The 23925-nt window shown below is 40.1% G+C and overlaps 1 protein-coding gene across 5 annotated transcripts in view; it reads right to left on the reverse strand.

Annotated features, from left to right (window-relative positions):
- Nucleotides 1-23925, reverse strand: part of SERTAD2 (SERTA domain containing 2) — a 116212-nt gene that overhangs the window by 52071 nt on the left and 40216 nt on the right. For 2 of the 5 annotated variants that reach the window (XR_011569306.1, XR_011569305.1), the window contains exon 2: nt 1-23925. This exon is cut by the window's left edge and continues 23649 nt beyond it; it is cut by the window's right edge. The exons of the other annotated variants lie outside the window; for them this stretch is intronic. The gene's annotated coding sequence lies outside the window, so the exon portion shown is untranslated. 5 annotated transcript variants of the gene reach the window in all.

Raw genomic sequence — 23925 nt, forward strand, 5'->3', positions numbered from 1 at the left:
TACCATGAAACAACTCCTGAGGATTCAGAAGAACTAAAAGATGCTTGCTCCTTAGAAGAAAAGCTATGACAAACCTAGACAGCATATTAAAAAGCAGAGACATCACTTTGCCGACAAAGGTCCATATAGTGAAAGCTATGGTTTTTCCAGTAGTCACGTACAGATGTGAGAGTTGGACCATAAAGAAAGCTAAGCACCGAAGAATTGATGCTTTTGAACTATGGTGTTGGAGAAGACTCTTGAGAGTCTCTTGGACTGCAAGGAGATCAAGTCAGTCAATCCTAAAGGAAATCAATCCTTAATATTCACTGGAAGGACTGATGCTCAAGCTGAAACTCCAGTACTTTGGCTACCTGATGCCAAGAGCCGACTCATTAGAAAAGACCTTTATGCTGGGAAAGGTTGAAGGCAGGAGGAGAAGGGATGACAGAGGATGAGATGGTTGGATGGCATCACTGACTCAATGGACATGAGTTTGAGCAAACTCCAGGAGATGGTAAGGGACAGGGAAGCCTGGCGTGTTGCAGTCCGTGTAGTTGCAAAGAATCAGACATGACTGAGCAACTGAATAACAACAACAAAATCATGTTACCAATTATGTACATGCCTCGAAGGCAATGGCACCCCACTCCAGTACTCTTGCCTGGAAAATCCCATGGATGGAGGAGCCTGGTGGGCTGCAGTCCATGGGGTCGCTAAGAGTCAGACAAGACTGAGCGACTTCACTTTCACTTTTCACTTTCATGCATTGGAGAAGGAAATGGCAACCCACTCCAGTGTTCTTGCCTGGAGAATCCCAGGGACGGGGGAGCCTGGTGGGCTGCTGTCTATGGGGTCGCACAGAGTCGGACACGACTGAAGTGACGCAGCAGCAGCAGCAGCAGCTGTAAAGAATCTGCCTGCCAAGCAGGAGATGCAGGTTCAACCCCTATGTCAGCAAGATCGCCTGGAGAAGGAAATGGCAAGCCACTCCAGTATTCCTGCCTGGGAAATCCCAGGGACAGAGGGTTGTAGAGTCAGACATGACTTAGCTACTAAAAACAACAATGTATAAAATAGGTAACTAATGAGAAAGTATTGTATAGCACAGGGAACTCACTGGTGTTCAGTGTTCTGCTGTGACCTACATAGAAAGGAAATCCAAAGAAGAGGGGATGTATACATATGTATGGCTGATTCATTTTGCTACACAGCAGAAACTGACACAGCAGTATAAAGCAACTATACTCCAATTGAAAAAAAAAAAGATTTTGCCATTTTTGTAAATGTGAATACTAGTTATATTGCTTTTTATGGTTATTATGAACAGCAAATAAAGTAGTAAATGTAAAGTATTTTACACACCAAAAAATACATAAGCAACAAGGATACACTATAGTGCAGGGCATAATAGCCATTGTCTTGTAACAACTTTTAATGGAATATAATCTGTAAAAATACTGAATCACTATGCTGTACACCTAAAACTAATACTGCGAATCAACTATATTTCAATTTTTTTAATAAGAGGCTTTTAAAAAACCCAGCACAGACAGACTTCATGGTTTACTTACAGTGAGGTTCAGGCATAAAAACTTATTAGAGAAGCCACGAATGTATATGCTACTGCTGCTGCTAAGTTGCTTCAGTCGTGTCCGACTCTGTGCGACCCCAGAGACGGCAGCCCACCAGGCTCCCCCGTCCCTGGGATTCTCCAGGCAAGAACACTGGAGTGGGTTGCCATTTCCTTCTCCAATGCGTGAAAGTAAAAAGTGAAAGTGAAGTCGCTCAGTCGTGTCTGACCCAGGCTCCTCCATCCATGGGATTTTCCAGGCAAGGGTACTGGAGTGGGGTGCCATTGCCTTCTCCAATGAATGTATACAGATGTGTATAATTTTTATCTGATCATCAAATACTCGTTTTCTTTTCTAATTGCTAAGTCATTTATTCATTTAGTGAATAACTGTACTGAATTGTAGTCTAAATACAGACTCTGGTCAACAGTTCTTTTTTTTTTTAATGAGATATAATGAAACCCTGGTGACTCAGACAGTAAAGTGTCTGCCTGCAATGCAGGAGACCTCGGTTTCATCCCTGGGTCAGTAAGATCCCCTGGAGAAGGAAATGGCAACCCCCTCCAGTACTCTTGCCTGGAAAATCCCATGGATGGAGGAGCCTGGTAGGCTACAGTCCATGGGGTCGCAAAGAGTCAGACACGACTGAGTGATTTCTCTCACGACATAAATATTGTATCAGTTGTAGGTGTACAATATAATGATTTGATTTTGCATATACTACAAAATGATTTCTACTATAAGTCTGGTTAACATACATCACCATAAAGTTACAACTTTCTTCTTGTGATGAGAACTTTTATGATCTATTCTCTTAACTTTCAAATATACAGTACAAAATCGTTAATCATGGGCTTCCCCTGGTGGCTCAGTGGTAAGGAATCTGCCTGCAATGCAGGAAAGCTACAAGAGACACAGGTTCAATACCTGGGTCAGGAAGATCCCCTGGAGGAAGGCATGGCAACCTATTCTTGCCTGGTGAATCCCATGGACAGAGGAGCCTGGCAGGCTACAGTTCATGGGGTCGCAAAAAGTGGGACATGACTGAAGAGACAGCCCATACATACACACATTGTTAATCCCAGTCACCAGGATTTCTTTAAGTGGAAGTTTATACATTTTGACTGCCTTCACTTCTCTTGTGCACCCCCTGCTCTCTGCCCCTGGCACCATCAATCTATTCTCTATGAGTAAGGTTAACAGTTCTAACCAAATTTTAAACTATGCTATTTCACATGTTAACAGATTTTAGAAATCATCCTTTCCCCTCCCCCCAAATTAAATAAAAATAAATAAAATCATGTCACCTAAGATATGATTCCCTTAAATTCAAATGTAAGTGCACAGATGGAAGTATTGTCCCAAACAAATTAAACTTTCAGAGAACATGTATGCCATATATTCAGGTCAAGAATATATTAAAATTTGGTAGGTATCATATAGCCATTAATTAACATTATAATTGCTTCTGAACATTCAGAGTTTCTGCCTCAATCAGAGCATATTTCTAAAATTTTAACCATGCTGTAGACTAAAAAAAGAGTAGTATCACAATATTATTACTAAGCAAAATACTAAAACACAATGGAAGCTGTTTGCCACTGAGCACATATACAACACCTATTGTTATTAAGAGAGCTGAGCGCACATGCATTTGGAAGAAAAAAAAGAAATACACTGTAATGCCTCAGAGCTATTATAAGTGATGCGTTAGCTTCCTAAAACGAAATAAGAAAAGCAGAGACTGGCTAGATTTACAGTTTTCAAATATGTACATGTTCAATCAATTATTTACTTCATGTTCATTTTAATTTTAAAAATTACCCCAAGTAAAATGGTTGCATCACTGATGTATTAGATCATAACACTCTTTACAGGAAAGCAAAGATAAGTTTAGTAAGTTTAATATACTAAATAAAGGATCCTTTTCTCGGCCGAGAAAACATGTGAGTTGAAATCAAGCATGAGGAGTTCTGGAGTCAGCTTCATAATTACTTATGACCCCACAAGTAGTAAGAGCAGGAATTCTTTAGGGGAAAAAAAATGGTTTTAATTCATGATTAATTATGTGGCTGGGTACAAATTCACCACTAGCTATGCAGATCATAAAGTCTCAAAAGCAAATAAATATACGCTCTCTGTTTTGAGATCTTGGTCTTTCTTTGAAGAAGAATGGGTGTGGTAGTGGTTGGGGAGGGGGGCCTAAAGCTGGAACAGGCTTGGGAAGTTCTTCCAAGACTTTCATTTTAAGAAAGATAGATAAACAAACCAACATTGGGTCCATTGATTGAGGAGTATTTGCCTGGTTGCAATAATGAATACATTTCTTTTCTGCAGTGTGTGTGTTGAGGAGGTGGATATGACTTTTAATTGTATATTACCAAAATGGGTTTACAACACTTTCTGTTTTAAAACTAATAAAAAAAAATTTTTTTTTTTTAAGTAAAACTTTTCACCCCCGTGGACAAAGACTTGGGCCCTCTAATGGCTTCATACAAGTTGGTTTTTAAAACCTGGAAACTGATTGGGTGACATTTAATCTCTGAGATTAAAATCACTTAGTGAATATTGTATTGTTCCACTGTTCTCACTGTCATTTTGGCATTTGGGGCCTCGCTCTGCTGCTTCTGCTGGCGCACTTACCAGCTAATGAAACCTAGCCCAGGAGCAGCTGCCTGAATCTATGTCACACTGCATCTGGCACCCATCTATCTTCCAGCCATCTAAATTCACCTCTGAAATCATACAAAAGCAGTGCAGAGCTCCCTGCAGCCACACCAACACACCAGTCTTTGTTTCATCAAGGCTGTAAAGCAATTTCAGACTTTTTTTTTTTTTTAATTTGCCACATATTTCAGAGGAGTGGCTTCTGAAAGGAATGGGGGAAAGTTTTTTTTTTCTTTTTAATTATGAGAATATCAAGTCTTAAAAATATCCTGTTAAAATTTGCTAGACCATCATTAGTACAGTTTTGGCTGAAATAGTACATTTAAGGGCTTGCCAGGAGAGACACGCTGGTGCCGACTGATCCCAGACAAGGAGGCGAGTCTGCTTAAAATTCTTGAGTTGTCACGGTTATTAAATATGCTGTGCCACGAAACCTTCCAGTACTCAAGGTTTTCTCCATATCAGCTCTGCTAAATTATCAAAAATGCTGGTTTTAGCAGGAAAATTATTTACATGTGCATCCAAGGAATATTATTTTCAAGAACCATTATATGAGAGAAAAAGGTTTTATAAATGAGGGGCTATCTCTATATATACATATAGTTAGATATAGATATTTCTTTTAAATGAACTCTTTTTCTAAAAATTTTAATTAGTTCGATCACTCTGTAACAATTGACTCCTCCCTGCCCTGCTGAAGATAATGTCTTTTATAAGGGGACATTATCTTCTTTAACTGCAACAGCTAAGTCTTGAGCGATTAAGAAAGGAGTATATAACAAACATGTACTACTGCATCTCAAAGGAAAGTCAAGTCATAGACGATGCTTAAAGCAAGCTTAGAGATAAAACTTTATTTCTTAGAAATGAAACTTTAAAAAAGCTTTCTTTTTCTTTACTCATTCATCAATTTTTATTTACATATATTATATAGGTATATATAATCAGTTTCCCTTTATACAGTGTTTTATCTGTATCCCATATTTTCTTTTTATTGTGGTTTGCATTTGCCATTTCAACTTTTTTTAAGGTGCACAATTCAGTGGCATTAAGTATATTCATATTGTTGTACAACCATCATGATTACCCATTTCCAGGATTTTTTCATCATCCCAAACAGAAATTTCATACCCATTAAATGACCAACCTAGATAGCATATTCAAAAGCAGAGACATTACTTTGCCAACAAAGGTCCGTCTAGTCAAGGCTATGGTTTTTCCAGTGGTCATGTATGGATGTGAGAGTTGGACTGTGAAGAAAGCTGAGCGCCGGAGAATTGATGCTTTTGAACTGTGGTGTTGGAGAAGACTCTTGAGAGTCCCTTGGACTGCAAGGAGATCCAACCAGTCCATTCTAAAGGAGATCAGCCCTGGGTGTTCTTTGGAAGGAATGATGCTGAAGCTGAAACTGCAGTACTTTGGCCACCTCATGCAAAGAGTTGACTCATTGGAAAAGACTCTGATGCTGGGAGGGATTGGGGGCAGGAGGAAAAGGGGACGACAGAGGATGAAATGGCTGGATGGCATCACTGACTCGATAGACGTGAATCTGAGTGAACTCTGGGAGTTGGTGATGGACAGGGAGGCCTAGCGTGCTGCAATTCATGGGGTCGCAAACAGTCCGACACAGCTGAGCGACTGAACTGAACTGAAACACTAAATCTCCATTCCTTCTGGCCCTCGTCCTCTGACAACCTCTATTCTACATTCTGTCTCCGTGAATTTGACTATTTTAGGTAACTTAGGCGGGGGCTTCCCAGGTGGTGCAAGTGGTACAGAACCTGCCGACTAATGCAGGAGAGGTAAGAGATGTGGGTTCAATCCCTGATTCAGGAAGATCCCCTGAAGGAGGGCACGGTAACCCACTCCAGTTTTCTTGCCTGGAGAACCCCATGGACAGAGGAGCTTTGTGGGCTACAGTTCATAGGGTCGCAAAGAGTTGGAGACAACTTTGAAGTGACTTTGCATAACACAGGCATATGTAAGCACATATATAAGTGCTGCAGTCCATGGGGTTGCAAAGAGTTGGACACAACTGAGTGACTGAACTGAACTGATATGTAAGTAAAGTCATGTTCTTCTCTGTCTGGATTATTTCACTTAGTATGTTTTCCAGGTTCACCTAAGTTGTAGGATGTATTTGAATTTCATTTCCTTCTAAGGATGAATAACATCCTATGGTATGTATATACCACGTTTTGTTTATCCATTCATCTGCTGATAGACATTTGGGCTGCTTCTACCTTTATGTTAGGCTGAATAATGCTGCTAATGAACACTGGCATGCAAGTATCTGAGTTCCTGCTTTCAATTCTTTGGGGTATATACCTAGAAGTGGAATTGCTGGATCATAGAAGAACTGTACAAAAAAGATCTTCATGACCAAGATAATCACAATGGTGTGATCACTCACCTACAGCCAGACATCCTGGAATGTGAAGTCAAGTGGGCCTTAGAAAGCATCACTACAAACAAAGCTAGTGGAGGTGATGGAATTCCAGTTGAGCTATTTCTAATTCTGGAAGATGATGCTGTGAAAGTGCTGCACTCAATATGCCAGCAAATTTGGAAAACTCAGCAGTGGCCATAGGACTGGAAAAGGTCAGTTTTCATTCCAATCCCAAAGAAAGGCAATGCCAAAGAATGTTCAAACTACCACACAATTACACTCATCTCACACGCTAGTAAAGTAATGCTCAAAATTCTCCAAGCCAGGCTTCAGCAAAACATGAACTGTGACCTTCCTGATGTTCAAGCTGGTTTTAGAAAAGGCAGAGGAACCAAAGATCAAATTGCCAACATCCGCTGGATCATGGAAAAAGCAAGAGAGTTCCAGAAAAACATCTATTTCTGCTTTATTGACTATGCCAAAGCCTTTGATTATGTGGGTCACAATAAACTGTGGACAATTCTGAAAGAGATGGGAATACCAGACCACCTGACCTGCCTCTTGAGAAACCTATATGCAGGTCAGGAAGCAACAGTTAGAACTGGACATGGAACAACAGACTGGTTCCAAATAGGAAAAGGAGTATGTCAAGGCTGTATATTGTCACCCTGCTTATTTAACTTATATGCAGAGTACATCATGAGAAATGCTGGGCTGGAAGAAGCACAAGCTGGAATCAAGATTGCTGGGAGAAATATCAATAACCAAAGATATGCAGATGACACCACCCTTATGGTAGAAAGTGAAGAGGAACTAAAAAGCCTCTTCATGAAAGTGAAAGAGGAGAGTGAAAAAGTTGGCTTAAAGCTCAACATTCAGAAAACTAACATCATGGCATCTGGTCCCATCACGTCATGGCAAATAGATGGGGGAACAGTGGAAACAGTAGCTGACTTTATTTTTGGGGGGCTCCAAAGTCACTGCAGATGGTGATTGCAGCCATGAAATTAAAAGGCACTTACTCCTTGGAAGGAAAGTTATGACTAACCTAGATAGCATATTCAAAAGCAGAGATTACTTTGTCAACAAAGGTCCGTCTAGTCAAGGCTATGGTTTTTCCAGTAGTCATGTATGGATGTGAGAGTTGTACTGTGAAGAAAGCTGAACGCCGAAGAATTGATGCTTTTGAACTGTGGTGTTGGAGAAGACTCTTGAGAGTCCCTTGGACTGTGAGGAGATCCAACCAGTCCATTCTAAAGGAGATCAGCCCTGGGTGTTATTTGGAAGGACTGATGTTAAAGCTGAAACTCCAGTACTTTGGCCACCTCATGTGAAGAGTTGACTCACTGGAAAAGACTCTGATCCTGGGAGGAATTGGGGGCAGGAAGAGAAGGGGACGACAGAGGATGAGATGGCTGGATAGCATCACCAACTCGATGGACATGAGTTTGGGTGAACTCTGGGAGTTGGTGATGGACAGGGAGGCCTGCCATGCTGCAATTCATGGGGTCGCAAAGAGTCAGACACCACCAAGCGACTGAAATGAACTGAACTGAACTGATGGGAATTCTATAACTTTTTGAGGAACCAAAAGCAGTCTTTCTAAACAAAATTTTCTAAAAGTTAACTTTGTCCATGAAATGAGCCACAGATTAGTTTGAAGACTAAAATAATTCTTCTCTGATATATGGAGGTCAATAGTTTCCTCCACATTCCTAAATACAGTGGTGAATTCTCAGTCCTTATCTTACTTAACCTACAGAGTCGATCAGCTGATCACTGACTCCTACTCCAGGAAACATTTTGTTCACCTGGCCTCCAGGATCCAAGAGCCTGTAGTTTTCTTCCTTTCTCACTTGTCATCCTCTCTCTGCTGGTCTCTCCCAATCTCTCTCCCTCTGACTTCTCAAGGGTCCTTTTAGGCTTTTAGGCCCCTTTAGAAGGTTCAGTCTTTGGACTTCACGAAACTCCTCCCTTGGAGATCTCATTTAGTTTCATGGTTTTAAATATCACAGAAATGCTGACAACTCGCAAGTTTATATCTCCAGGCTCTTTTCTTCTCTGAACTCCAGATGGGAATATCCAACTGCCTGTTCAACATCTCTACTCAGATATCTCAAATTCAACATGTATTTCTCATGTGCCCCCCTTAGGTGCCCCCCATTCCTGCATTCCACCCCCATCTCAGTTAATGACACCTCCATTTGCCCAAGTCCTCAGCTCCAAAGCCTTGGAGTCCTCCTTCCTTCACAAAGCACATTTAACCTGGCAGCAAATCCTACAGTCATTGCCTTCAAAATCTAAACACAAATGGATCTTTTCTCAGGACTCTATTGCTACCACCCCAGTCACATCACTAGCACTTCCTTCCTAGAGTACTGAAGTAGCTTCTGAAGTTCTCGTCCTTCCTTCTACCTTGCTCTGCTACTGTTCCTTCTCAACACAACAGCCAGAGGGATCCTTTTTTAACCTTTAAGTCGGATCATTTCACTGCTCCACTCAATGCCTCCAGTGTCTCTCCATTTATTCAAAGTAGGACCCAACGACTCTGCCACACCCTAAGTGTCGCTACATGTTCCATGTTCTTGTCTAACTTCAGGGCCGAACTACTCTCTATCTCTCATTCTGTCCTGCAACCCTGGTTTCACTTCCCTGCTAGGCCTGAACGTGCTAGACACCTTTCTGCCTCATAGCCTTTTGCACTGACTGCTCCTTCTTCCAGGAACTCTCCTCCTCCATATACCTGATGGTTTTCCTCTCACTTCTTTCAAAACTTTACTCAAGTGACATTGTCCCTTGGTCTTTAAACTGTGGTTAAAATTACAAATTGCAATCCATTTCACTTCTGCACTTTCATATTCTCAGCCCCTAAACACTGCTCAATTTTTTCTTAGCACTTACCACTTCCTAACATATATAATTTCTGTATTGGGTTTATTACCTTCTGACCCAGTTACACTGTAAGTCCCGTGAAAGCAGGAATTCCTTCCCTGTACCCCAATTTTGTTCCCTGTTGTATTTCTAGCACTTAGAAGACAAATGAGCTAAGGTAGATGCTCGGTAGTTTTAAATAAATAGTTCAGCAGAGAAATAACCTTCATCTGATGGTGTACTGTCAGTTACGGGTGCTTAATATGATTACATTCATATGTTCAGCCTCTCTCCCTTAAGGCAACTCATCAAACAGTTTAAAGCATTTTTCATTAGGTAGGCACTGTACTAGCTGTTCATGAAATAAAGATATTCCTTCCCCCATGGAGCCCACAGCCCAATGGAATTCTAAGGACTTCATAATTTTTTAGTTAAACTTTTAATTTTGAGATAACTGTATTTCCACGTGTGGTTGTAAAAACCAATACAGAGAGATATCATGCACCCTTCACTCAGTTTTCCCCAAGGATAGCATCTTACAAAGGAAGGGTATCAACATTGATAGAGTCAAGACACAGAACTTTTCCATCACCACACAGATCCCTTCTGTTGCTTTTTAATAGCTACACCACTTCCCTTATCCTCTTCCCCACCTTCCTTAACTCCTGGAAATCAGTAATCTGTTCTCCATTTTTATATACATGGAATCATATGATATTCAACCTTTTGGGACTGGCTTTTCCATTCAGCACAACCCATCCAGGTTGCGGCATGTATCATTCCTTGGTTCTTTTCTGTTGCTGAGTAGTACTGAACATGGAGAAGGCAAAGGCACCCCACTCCAGTACTCTCGCCTGGAGAATCCCATGGGCGGAGGAGCCTGGTGGGCTGCAGTCCATGGGGTCACGAAGAGTCAGACACGACTGAGCGACTTCACTTTCACTTTTCCCTTTCATGCATTGGAGAAGGAAATGGCAACCCACTCCAGTGTTCATGCCAATCCCACGGATGGCGGAGCCTGGTGGGCTGCAGTCCATGGGGTCACGAAGAGTCAGACACTTACTGAGCGACTTCACTATCACTTTTCCCTTTCATGCATTGGAGAAGGAAATGGCAATCCACTCCAGCATTCATGCCAATCCCACGGATGGCAGAGCCTGGTGGGCTGCCGTCTGTGGGGTCGCACAGAGTCAGACACCTGAAGCAACTTAGCAGCAGCAGCAGCAGCAGCACTGAACATGGCTTCCCTGGTGGGTCAGTGCTAAAGAATCTGCCTGCCTGACAGTAGATGCAAGAGATGGGTTCGATCCTTGGGTTGGGAAGATCCCCTGGAGAAAGGAATGGAAACTCACTCCAGTATCCTTGCCTGGAAAATTCCATGGACAGAGGAGCCTGGCAGGCTCCAGCCCAGGGGGTCACAAGGAGCTGGACACAACTGAGCACAGCACGGCAGCATACAGCAGTGCTGAACATACCGTAGTTAGTTTAGCCATTGACTTATCAATGGATCTGAGTTGTTTCCAGTTTAGTGCTATTACAAATAAAGCTACTACAAGCATTTGTGTACAGGTTTTTGTACTAACTTAAAAGGTTTCATTTTTCTGGGATAAATGCCCAGGTGTCTGGGTTGTGTGATAGTGGCATGTTTATTTTTAAAAGAATCTGCCAAGCTGTTTTTCAAAGTGCCTGTAACATTTACATTCCTAACAGCAATGGGCCGGTGACCCAGTTCCTTGGCATCCTCACCAGCATTTGGTATTGTCACTATTTTTTATTCTAGCCATTCTGATAGGTATATACATATCTCACTGACTTAACTGGCATTTCCTTAATCGACTGAGGCTGAACATCTGAAAAAGATGCCTCTTAATATCTTTTGTCTTTTTAAATTGGATTGTTTGTTATTTACTGTTGAATTTTGAGAGTTTTTTGTATAGTCTAGATACTAATCCTTTGTCAGATACATTCTTTGCAACTATTTTCTCAAACTCTGTGGCTTATCTCTGCATTCTTTTAACGCAGTCTTTCACAGAGCAAACTTTAAGATTTTGATTGTCTAATTTATTGATTATTCCGTTTAAGGATCATGCTTTCCATGTGTAATTCATTTTATTTTGTAATGAACTTCAACAGGTCATAAATGAGTAAGAATTTGCCAGACTGAGAAATGGGAAAGAACACTCAAGGTAATGTATCAGAATGGCAACAGTGACACTAGTTGGTTTTAAAAATATGAGAACTGGAGAACTCTTTGACAATCCTACACTTAAAACAGTCTATGTGTGATCAGAAAGTTCTACACTCGACAGGATGGTGGGAATGGCGAGTAATTGCTTTGTGTTTACAATTTGAAATACATGGTGATTGGCTAATACAATTTCTTTAAAAAACAAAAAAAAATTACTAATGTCAACCACTTTGAGACAATATACAATTCTAGTACCAGAAACCTGTATGGAACTCAGAATTTTCCTATATAATGTGGTGGCAATTAGACAAAGGTGAGGAGAAAGGCCTCTGCTTTATTTTTAGGATCATTTTTATAGAATGTCCTACCTAAGTGAATTTTCCAGATAATCGATGGAGCCCAACCAAAGACTAAATTTCCTAGCCTCTTTTGTAGCTGAGTGTGGCCATGTGATTACATTCTGGCAAATGGAATCTGAGCTGAAATGAGAGCTGCAACTTCTGGACCGTGTGCATTGTTCCCCTCACTCTATTTCCCTTCTCCAATGGCTGTTTTCAGAGGGTGTTGAGCCATCCTGGACAAAGGGTAATGCTCACAGCAGACTGGAGCAGTAAGACAGAAAGTGATGTGGTAACACTTCTAATTTACTGTTCTCTAGACCTTAATCCATCACACCTTTGAGTGTTACTAATATTTCAAGAGATGCCATAATATCCCTAGCAAGAAAACAAATTCTAAGTTATAATACATATTATGTAGAACTTTCGGAGAGGAATGTTGTGGTAGGCAGCCTCTAACACGCCCCCCTACTCCCACCCATTCTCGCCTCCTGTCCTTGTGATGTTCCCTTCCCCGCTGAGTATAGGCTAAGCTAGTGACTCACTGCTAATAGATGATACAGCAAAGTGGTGGGATGTCACTTTCAAGATTGTTTACAAAAAGACTGGCTTCCATCTTGCTCACCCTCTCTTGCTTGACTGTTCTGATGGAAGCTGGATGCCATGTCATGAGCTACTCCAGACAGAGGCCCACAGATCAGGAAACTCCTTCCAACATCCCAGCAGGGACCTAGGCCTCCATTCCAACAGCCCGTGGGGAGCTGGATCCTGCTTACAACCATTTGAGTGAGCTTAGAAGAAGATCCTCCGTCCATCAAGCCTTCAAATGAGGCTGCAGCCCTGCCTGACACTGAGGGACTCTGAGGCAGAGGCACTCAAACAGGCTGCACCCGGATTTCTTACTCACAGAAACTAAGATGATAAATGTGTGTTGTTTTAAGCTGTTGAGTTTTGGGACAGTTTGTTATGCAGCCGTTGGTAACTAATACAGCTGCTGAAAGCACAGATCAACAATAAGAGAACATAATTTCAAAATGTCACACATAAATTTCATTTCATAATTTTGCTTTTATACATACCAGAAATTTGAATGTAGTGCTTATGTGAAAATGAAAGAAATAAATAATTTCATTTATAGCTATATAATTTGTATGGGCTTTCCTGGTGGCTCAGATGGTAAAGAATATGCCCACAATGTGGGAGACCCAGGTTCGATCTCTGGGTCAGAAAGATCCCCTGGAGAAGGAAATGGCAACCCACTCCAGTATTCTTGCCTCGTGAATTCCATGGACAGAGGAGCCTGGCGGGCTACAGTACATGGAGTCACAAAGAGCTGGACATGACTGAGCAACTAACATTCACTCACTCACTCATGCAATTTGGACACTAACAGATCAGTCTTTGAAGATGACCAAATAATTAATTTTATTAAATCTTTTAGGACTAATGATCTATATTACATACCATAATGACTTCTTACTCTTTTCTACTAAAATAAAATAGTACCTTGATTATAACATAATTTAGGACTGAAACTCCAGTTCTTTGGCCACCTCATGCGAAGAGTTGACTCATTGGAAAAGACTCTGATGCTGGGAGGGATTGGGGGCAGGAGGAAAAGGGGACGACAGAGGATGGGATGGCTGGATGGCATCACCGACTAGATGATCATGAGTTTGAGTGAACTCTGGGAGTTAGTAATGGACAGGGAGGCCTGGCATGCTGCAATTCATGGGGTTGCAAAGAGTCGGACATGACTGAACGACTGAACTGAATTGAACTGAGGATTGAATTCTAATTGTAACACTTATAAAATATTATAAAATTTATAACAGATACCCATAGTAATAAGCAAACATAAATATTCATATTGGGAAATATTTTAAGTACTAGTAATTTAAATATTCATTTTCTGGTAATTCCACCTCCTAAGTAAACTCTCTTACACAGAGAGTAACCAATTTCTTTTCTCCAGATTCATTTTTTAGAAAAACTTAAATACAGCAGATAAATTTTTCCAACAATTTTATTGAGACAGAATTTACATATCCTATAACCCACCCATACAAAATGTCTAATTCAATGGCATTTAGTATATTCAGAATTGCACAACTATTTTTTGCACTTGGTGTTTTAAGAGACCAGGATGGAAAGAAAGTGGAAAGAAAGGCTGAAGTCCCATCTTTCAACATTAACCTGCAGGCATTTTTCCAAAGCTTATTCTCCTTCAGAACACCTGACTAAAATCCCCAGATTCCTTTTTAGTCTACCACCTTCTTGGGGAACCTGGAAGGTAAGTGCCACTTCTTTGCCTTGCTGGTCACCGTATCAATACCAGGACCAGTGCCAGGCCTGGCTTATTCCAGGTGGTAAACAACGTGGCTGAATGGCTGGAGTTCACACTCAGCGTCTTATGCAATGTGACCCAACAGCTAAGGGTTCACTTTTGTCAGGCTCTGCAGAGTTACAAAACCATTGGAACATGCAATCTTTGTCTTTAGTCTCCTGGGATTAATTGATTCTTTTCTGAGGACTTCTACCATCTGCTATTTCTCAATTCTGCACTAAATGTAAACGCAAGAATTCATTTAATTTAATTTAACAAATAATGAGTGCCCACTGATAGAAAGCCATCTTACTGGAAATTTTACAGATTTCACAATATTGATTTTTAAAAACACTATCTCCCAAATAAACCTTAGGAAGAAAAGCTAGGTTCTAGCAAGGGCATGGCTTCTTTGTTTGTTTGTTTGTTTTAATGTAAAGAAGAAATAATCAACAACTGCCTCACCCAGGAGGAGACACCTAAGTATAATAAGAAGAAAGAGGGAAAGCCGAAGTAGAGAACTTAAACTCAGAACAAGGAAACACTCATTAAAACAAAAGGAAAAACAGAGTGTGGATGGTCATTTTATCTCTTTTGTAATTTATAATGGATTTGGACTTCTTCCACTATAACAATAGATCTTAGAATTCAAATTTGCTTGGTGTTTATTTCCCACTTTTTTTTTTTTAAATAAATACAGCTCCAAACAAACAAAAACAAACCCTCCTACCAGAGAGTAAAAAAGAGAGAAAATTATAGTAAATACAGTTACCGCTATAGCACATTCTATTTATTTTGAACTATAAAACTCTGCTGATGCACAGCTGTCAAATACAACAAACTCAAAGAATGTAGGAGGACATGCATATAGGAAACAAGAGTGCAAACAATTCTCAACAATAACGGGTGTAACTATTACTCTGTCACACTTAATCCCTGGGATTCACAGCATTTAAAGAATTCCTAAGAGCTGAAACTGTACAACAGGCCAGAAGAATGATACTCCCGTCCTTAAAACTGGCTCTTCTCTGGGCCAGTAAAAAGTTTCCTTCTAATTCTGAGCACTGCACCCTATCTAATCAAACCATCAAAACTCCCTCAGGAAGGGAATTCTTAAAAAGTTTTCCTTGAGTCGGCCCTATCAGTCTGTTAACTACAAATCTTTTGCCTGGGGTGAAAATTCATACTTCAGAAGGAAGATTATCAAAAACAGAAATAAAATATTCTGGAGAAGCAGGTGGACAAGCATATTATAAGCTGAGATTTGATTAAGCAAAGCTAAAAATTAGAATTTGATATTGAGTTTCACCTATGAGCCTAAAATTTCAATCTTGGTGGTTTTACCATTATATAACCTTCCTCCACCCCACCGGCACCTTAAGAAACTTTTTAAAAACACTTAGAATGTGGCAGAACTGACTGGTTTGGTTTTAAGTATTGCTTCCCCTATCTGGGAGGCTCATAAGCACTGAGGTGTTTCAAAAGATGAAGAGCAAAAGGAAGCCAAAGGAGGGGGTTGGATTATGTCATTTGATACTACAGTTTTATAAGCAAAAGATAAAATCTGTATAAATCCATGAATAAAACTATCAGATAGTGAATAGTCAAGAAAGAATATAAATTAACCAAATACTTAGTGATTAAGAGAATTTTACTTGATTTTATTTTTTCCTTTGGGCTTGTATTTAGAATTTGCTGAACAGTACAATTAAGTGATTTATAATCTTGTGCTCTGGATAAAATTAAACATTTAAGATCATTTTCCTAAGGACAAAATTAGTTCTTACACATTTTTACCTTGCTTTACCTTTTACCTTTTGTTTCATCAAAATTCTGTCACTAAGTAACACTACAAATAGTGGTACAGATTATTTATCAATGGATTTGAAAACTGAAGTGAAAGTGAAAGTGTCAGTCGCTCAGTGCTGTCTGACTCTGTGCTACCCTATGGACTGTAGCCCACCAGGTTCCTCTGTCCATTGAATTCTCCAGGCAAGTATGCTGGAGTGGATAGCCATTCTCATTTCCAGCAATCTTCCTGACCCAAGGATCAAACCCGGATCTCTTACATTGCAGGAAGATTCTTTACTGCCTGAACCACCAAGGAAGATAACTGAAGCAATCAACTATTAAAAATTGTGTATCATTTGCTATGCTGGTGACTTCATTTCTATACACTTTTATTTCTTTTGGCAGATATTTGCTAATCTATAGTACTGAATAACACCTCATAGCAAATGTGTACTATGAAAGAATGTTTCTTACAAATGAAGTCTACAAATGTCCAACATGCATTTTTCAACATCTATAACTAAATCTTCCTGGAACTTTTATTATTGCTCAAACTTTTCATCACCCACTTTATACAAAAATCTTCAAAACTGAAGACAAAATACAGAAAGTAACATAGAAATTGTGGAGGTTCCCCTAAGTATAACTAATTATCTTTCAAAGGAATGTTTCTGAAGTAAATACAAAGATCATAACCAAACTTGTAACTGACAAATAAGTCATTCATTCTACTTCTACATAAGCTGCATGCCACACAATAAAATCGATGTTTTAAACAGTCAATTGTTATCTAAACAGGGTTTTTTTTTTTTTTTTCCCCCTTAGTGTTAAATGGAGAAAAGTCTTTCCTATTTACCACTTTCAGTGCTCTTTATTCTTTTATGGACATCTAATTTTCCATCTGGGATCTTTTTCCTTCAGCCTGAAAAATTTCCCATTACATTTCTTGGTGTGCAGGTCTGCTGGCCATGAATTCAGTCACCTTTTGTTGGTTTAAAGGTATTTAGTCTTCATTTCTGAAGGATTTTTCACCTAGTATATAATTTTATATTGGTTGCTTTTTCCTTCAGCATCTTAAAGACGTTTCTGTCTTCTGCTTGTGTAGTTACTGATGAGGAGTTTGTGATACTTAAGAAAATTTTACTGTGTATATATGACTCTTTTCTGGTGTCTTTTAAGAGTTTTATTATTATCATTGGTTTTCAGCAATTCGGTTATGATGTAGCTTGGTGTGGTTTTCCCTGTGTTTATTCTCCTTCAGGTTCATTTAGTTTATTGAGTCTGTAGGTTTCATTTTCACCAAAGTTGGCTATTTTTGTCCTGTATTTTGTCTATTTCCCCATACCCTTAAAACTTCAATTATATGTATTGTTGTTGTTGTTCAACTGCAAAGTTGTGTCTGCCTATTTGCGACCCCATGGACTGCAGCAAGCCAGGCTTCCCTGTCCTTCACCATCTCCCAGAGTGTGCTCAAACTCATGTCCATTCTGTCAGTGATGCCGTCCAACCAGCTCATCCTCTGCCACCCCCTTCTCCTAGATACACTCTGCTCTTACATTCCCCTGCCCAAATTGGCTCATTTTATTAGGGAGCCTAGTGTAACAGTTAAGAGCACAGCATCTAACCAGGTTGCCTGGGTCCAAATTCTGGTTATTATTCTTACCAGTTTTGTAGCTTTAGACAAGGTGCCTCAGTTTCCTCATCAGTTAAGCAGATTCAATAGAATTTCCCTTATAATGTGGTTACCAGGGCATTTGACCTTAACAACCCTCTGAAGGAGATACTTTTACAAACTTCCTAGAATAGTACCTGATACAAAGGAAGATCTACAGAGCACCACCAGCACCATTAGTGCCACTACTAACAGCACCAAGCATTATCACAGACGTTGGACAAAAGTAAGGCACAGCCCCTTTCTCTGAGGAGTTAACAACCCAGCAAAGGGCACACCATCAGAAGCACCATAGTAATATATCAGAAGTTCAAATAATCATTGTAAGAAAACATTTACTAAGCACTAATTACCTGTCACTTAATCCTCCCTGGTGGTCCAGTGGTTAAGACTCCACATTTCCACTGAAGGGGGGCACAGGTTTGATCCCTGTGTGGGGAACGAAGATCTCACGTGCTGTGCTGCACGGGCAAAAATTTTTTTTAGAAAGGATCCTCATAGCAACTCTATGAGTGAGTGACTGTATGCTCAGTCATGTCCAACTCTTCACGACTCCACAGACTGTAGCCCACCAGTGTCCTCTGTCCATGGAATCTTTTAGGCAAGAATACTGGAGCAGGTTACCAATTCATCCTCCAGAGGATCTTCCTGACCCAGGGATCAAACTGGCATCTCTTCCATCTCCTGCATTGGCAGGAAGATTCTTTACCACTGCGCCACCTGGGAAACTCCATGAGTTACTCACTATTATGATGTACCTTTACAAAAAAGAAAACTGAGTACTCGAAGGTTTATGTGATCACTCAAGGTCAGGCAGCTGCTGTACAGCTGGGATCTGAACTCAGGGAGTCTGACTCCAAGCAATAGAGATTTACTGGCCCACACAGTCTAGTGGTTAAAAAGCTTAAGCTCCGGAGTCACAGAAAAAAACGCTATTAATCCCACCTAGTGGGCTGACGAAGACATAATATTCAGGTTGTGCTTAAAGGGTGAACACAATTTCACATGGCAGAAACAAGGAAAAGCAACTACAAAATGAGCCAATTCTGACAGGGGAATGAAACAGCCAAGTGTAACTAGAGTACTGAGACTTGTCTGATGAGATTATAACATAAAATGCACTTGTGGGAAATCAGAGGAGCTGAAGCCAGAAGTCAGTCGGGGTCATTTTTGGCACAGTCTTTATGGGAGAGAATATTTTATCCTATAGAGTGGTATTTCCCAAACTTGTTCAAACCAGACCCACAATTATCAAGACAGTGATATCTGTGGAGCAAACTGACATGAATGGATGCCCTTATTGGTTGCTGGATGAGTTCACTGGGATCTGGGGCTTGCCAGGACCACTCCCACACCACCAAGAGCTCAGAGCATTGCATAGGGAGTGTGAGGAAGAGTTGGGATGTGGTCAAGACGATAAGAGGATGGAGAGATATGCCATAACGGGAGAGCCAGAGGCTGGGGCAAGTTAGCAAGTTTAACTCAGGATATGCTGAGTCAGGGGCCTGCAAGGAGCCAAGAAGAGCACTTTGTAATACTTTCTTGACATCAGGAGCAAGGTCCTGCCCAGTATCTCCTTTTCTCACCTTAATTAATTATTACCCTTGGTGCAGCTTTCAGACCTTGTGTCCAACGTCTTTTGGATATACAGAAAAGAACGCTACTGAGTACGTATGGAGAAATGTGTCTGTGAGTTTGGGAAGAAAGTAGAGGGTTGGAAGAAGGAGTTGGAGTGAAAGTTTTTAAAGAAGGTGCCAAGTTCTGCTTTTGGTGTACACTTACTATTAATAAGAGCATAGCCTATAAACAGTTTTTAAAGTTAAGGAAATAGGGAGCAGCCAAACAATTAGATTTACTAGGTTTCAGGGAAGGTAGAATACAATTGTGCAACACTGGAATTTGACCAGGCCGTTAGGGTCAAGCAGTTAAATGGAAAAGGTGCTTCTGATCACCTGGAATTTCAAAATGTCTGTTTCCCTATTAAATAAAATAAAACCTCTAATCACCCTGATTTTCAGTTCTCTTTTTCCTTAATTCTAAAAGTAATTTATCACACTCAGGTAAGGGGTACAACTGAAGGAGAGAAAAGATAGTAACCCCCAAAACTATGTATATGGGAAAAATCTTTTAATTAATGATTTTGAACTAGTTTAATGCGTGTATTTACAACTGTAGTTCTGTAAAAAGAAACCATGCAGAGAATATACCAACATTTAGTTTATGTTTTCACAAGTATATGCTGACTGCCTCATAATTAAGTACACAGAGCTCAAAACAGCCAACACAACAGAGAGCTTACACTGTTAACTATTATAGAAGTGGTTGAGAGATATTTGCTAATGACTACCATAAAAGGAATGGATGACTAAGAACAGAGAGGATGTGTGACTAAAAAGTCCCACTACAGTTCTTTGAAAATTCCCTGAATAACTAGGCATGCCAAATGTGGTCTGTCATAAAATTATTGCTAGACTCCATAGTTAGACAACAAATAAAAGATAAAGCCTTTGTGTAAATCATTCAACTACAAAGTGCTGAAACAACAAGCTCATCAATAAGCGAAAGTGTTAATCAAAGTAAAATATGACCCTGAGTTCAAATGCTGCTGGGCCAGACTGGGCTCACTCCACAGATAAGTCATTCAGTTTCTAGGGTGCTGGACCATGGCATAGTCACCAGGCACTTGGAGCTGCTGCTGTTCTTCCTGGAACCTGAAAACGTATAGGATGTTTCTCACAGATCCTGAACACTAGAAAAATCCAAATCAGCACATCAGAGCCTGTCTTTGGTAAATCAATCTTTTCACCCCAAGGTTTACCACAGCAATACCTACACTCTAAAAGAAAATTCCAGTGCACATTCGTATTTCTTTCATCTACACAACTGTCTCTGAATTTGCTAACTGACGCAATGGATTTTCTGAAAGCATGTTACCTTTTCCCCACATAATAACTCTAAATTGCAATAATAATAATAGTTACTGTTGTTATGCAAACTGTGTCACTTAAATCTTTAAACTCATGAGATAGATATTACATCATTTGTCAGATGGGGATGCACGCTTGAAGTCACATCATTTAAGATCAGATTGAAACTCAAGTTCGGCTGACTCCAAAACCCTTCTTTGCTTCACTACTCCGCATTGTTTCTTGATATTTTCTGTGTGTTACTGGCACTTGTGGGAGAAAACACATTAAGCAAGTACTGACTCAAACAGGGAAACAGTTCTGAATGACTGCAGGAATGTCTCGGAACACACAGCAGTGGTTTTTCATGCTATGTGACTGAGGGTATGTGTATTTTTCTTTTGTGTTTTATATCTTTGGCTTTCCTTGTTTCTGGACCTCTAAACATATTTTAACACTAAATCAGATTTCAATAACAAATGGATTTTTAGGAAGATGTATATCTTCACCAGATATGAATCTTGCATCTTTAAGGATCTGTGTTCAATGTATATAATAAAAAAAGAAGCAGAAAAAAAAAAGAAAGCAATTCTTTGCTCCTCTATATAGCTGTCTTTTATTCAATACGCTGCTGCTGCTGCTAAGTCACTTCAGTCATGTCCGACTCTGTGAGACCCCACAGACGGCAGCCCATCAGGCTCCCCCGTCTCTGGGATTCTCCAGGCAAGAACACTGGAGTGGGTTGCCATTTCCTTCTCCAATGCATGAAAGTGAAAAGTGAAAGGGAAGTCACCCGGTGGTGTCCGACTCTTAGCGACCCCACAGGCTACCGCCTACAATCTACTCTAAAATGAAGGATATAGCTTACTTTCCTTATTGGGATTTTAATATTTCCTCTTCCTGTGGGCTTCCTTGGTAACTCAGTTGGTAAAGAATCTGCCTGCCAATGCAGGACACCCCGGTTCAATTCCTGGGTCGGGAAGTTCCAGAGCAGGGATAAACTACCCATACCAGTATTCTTGGGCTTCCCTGATGACTCAGCTGGTAAAGAATCTGCCTGCAATGCGGGAGACCTGGGTTGGATCCCTGGACTGGGAAGATCCCCTGCAGGAGGGCATGGCAACCCACTCCAGTGTTCTTGCCTGGAGAATCCCAAAGGACAGAGGAGCCTGGCAGGCTATAGTCCATGGGGTCGCAGAGTTGGACATGACTGAGTGACTAAGCAAACAGCACAGCACAGTGACTGATGTACAATAAGAAATAACTAATTTAATAAAAAAAGAAATTTTCATTTTCTGAAACAATAAGTTGCACAGCGAAATTCTGTTCCTCCGAAAGAATGCAGAATGCAGTATTACTGAAAATGTCAAACATCATGATGACAGAGGACATCTGCTGCTTTGCTGCATCTGTCCCTCTTCTTCCATAACAGAACCCCAAGTTTCTGTGAGAACCACTCCTCCCTTTTTCCTCAATCCAGTTGATTCTACTACCAGTAGAGGGGAAGGGCACATGACCTATGGCTGGCCAGTCAAAGCATTCCACCCCTCATGATTGGTTCATAGATACATATGTGTCCCCAAAGAGGCCAATGAGATTCAATCCAAGACTTCTGCACAAACAATTGGTAAAGAAGTGCCCTCTTTCTGCCAAGGATGCTAAAAAGGTAAGACAATCACTTCTGGCTGTCATTACTACCACATGGGGACAATATACCTAAGAATGATGCTACCATGGGGGGCAGGGGGCGGGGGAGAGGAATGAAGGAAAGCAAGAAAAGATTACATATTCCTGACATTATTATTTTAGTAGAAGCAGATTCAGGATGAGAAGGTTGATCTTACCAGTCCGTCTTAGCCATGTGCTCTTACTCAGCTGCAGGCCACCCATCTCCTCTGGACTACCTGTTTCTAGCTTTCCTGGCAATTCTCTGAGCACCTCATACCATTTTGGGCTTACGAAGAACAGGGTCAGTTTCTGTTTTTCCAACCAAGAACTTTAGCTCGTCCAATGAGCAAACAATTTTGTGGTCTTAAGAGTTGAGAAGTCCTGCATAGAAAGATAGATCTGACTATAGAACAAGCTAAAAGTAGTAATAAAATAAGAACAAATTACAGGAAAAATAAGTCTGTAAACATGCAATATTTAACTATTCAAATTAATGAGAAGAAAAGAAGTGAAGGTTTAGAAAACAGATACTAGCCTCCCCAAACAAATCCTGTATCTTTTCTATATTATTCATTATTGAAACCTTAGTATACCTTGGCATGTAGTAAGCACTCACTTTTTTTTTGAATAAGTGAATCAGTTAGGAAAGAAGCAACTGAGTGTAATAAAACAGACCTTCTCATGCACTACTAGGAGCACACACTGGTACAGACGCTGGAGAGCAAATCAGCAATACTATCTATCATGTGTTTTAATATGCTGCTAGACTCAGCAAGCCCATACCTATCAACTTATCTTACTGAGAAAAATGGTGTGCAAAGATATAAGTGCTGTTCCCAGCAGCATACTATTTCCAAGAGAACAAACAAAAACAGTACAAATGTCTGTCTGGAAATAATGGTTTACTGAATAAATTATTATATATACATTCACATTGGAATACTATGCTGCTATTTAAAAATATAATCTATATTGACATGGAAAGAGTTCCATGACTGAAAATAACAAAAAGCAAAACAGTATTTCTAGTGTGGCTTTATTTAATGAAGCCATTTATCTCTTTATATCTCCCGGGGGGAGGGATTAGAAGCTTATTCATTAAAATGGTGCCAGTAGATTCTGAATGGAGGGATTTTAGTCAGAGGGGGTATACTTTTATACTTTGGATTGCTTGAACAAGTATCTAATCTCTTTATAAACATACAGAATAATAAAAACAATATACACATTCATATATACAGACTTAGTGCAATTTCCAAAGGAATTAAATTTAATATGAAGTCACAAAAGACATGACAGAATCTTAATCTTTTCATTATGGGAAAGTAAACCAAAAATTTATCATATTAGCCTAATAGGGAATACAATCCCCCTTTTCATTCCAGAGGTATAAAACCCAAGGGAAAAAATGGAGGCTAGAGCAGTTTATCCAGGTAAAGCATCCCAAGAATTGAAATTGTTTTATCTTGTAAATGATGCTCTTCTGAATTAAAATGATCTGACTCATTTGAAAAGACCCTGATGTTGGGAAAGATTGAAGGCAGGAGGAGAAGGGG

The sequence above is a fragment of the Bos indicus genome, chromosome 11 (genome assembly GCF_029378745.1).
Source record: "Bos indicus isolate NIAB-ARS_2022 breed Sahiwal x Tharparkar chromosome 11, NIAB-ARS_B.indTharparkar_mat_pri_1.0, whole genome shotgun sequence".
NCBI classification, from domain to species: Eukaryota; Metazoa; Chordata; class Mammalia; order Artiodactyla; family Bovidae; genus Bos; species Bos indicus.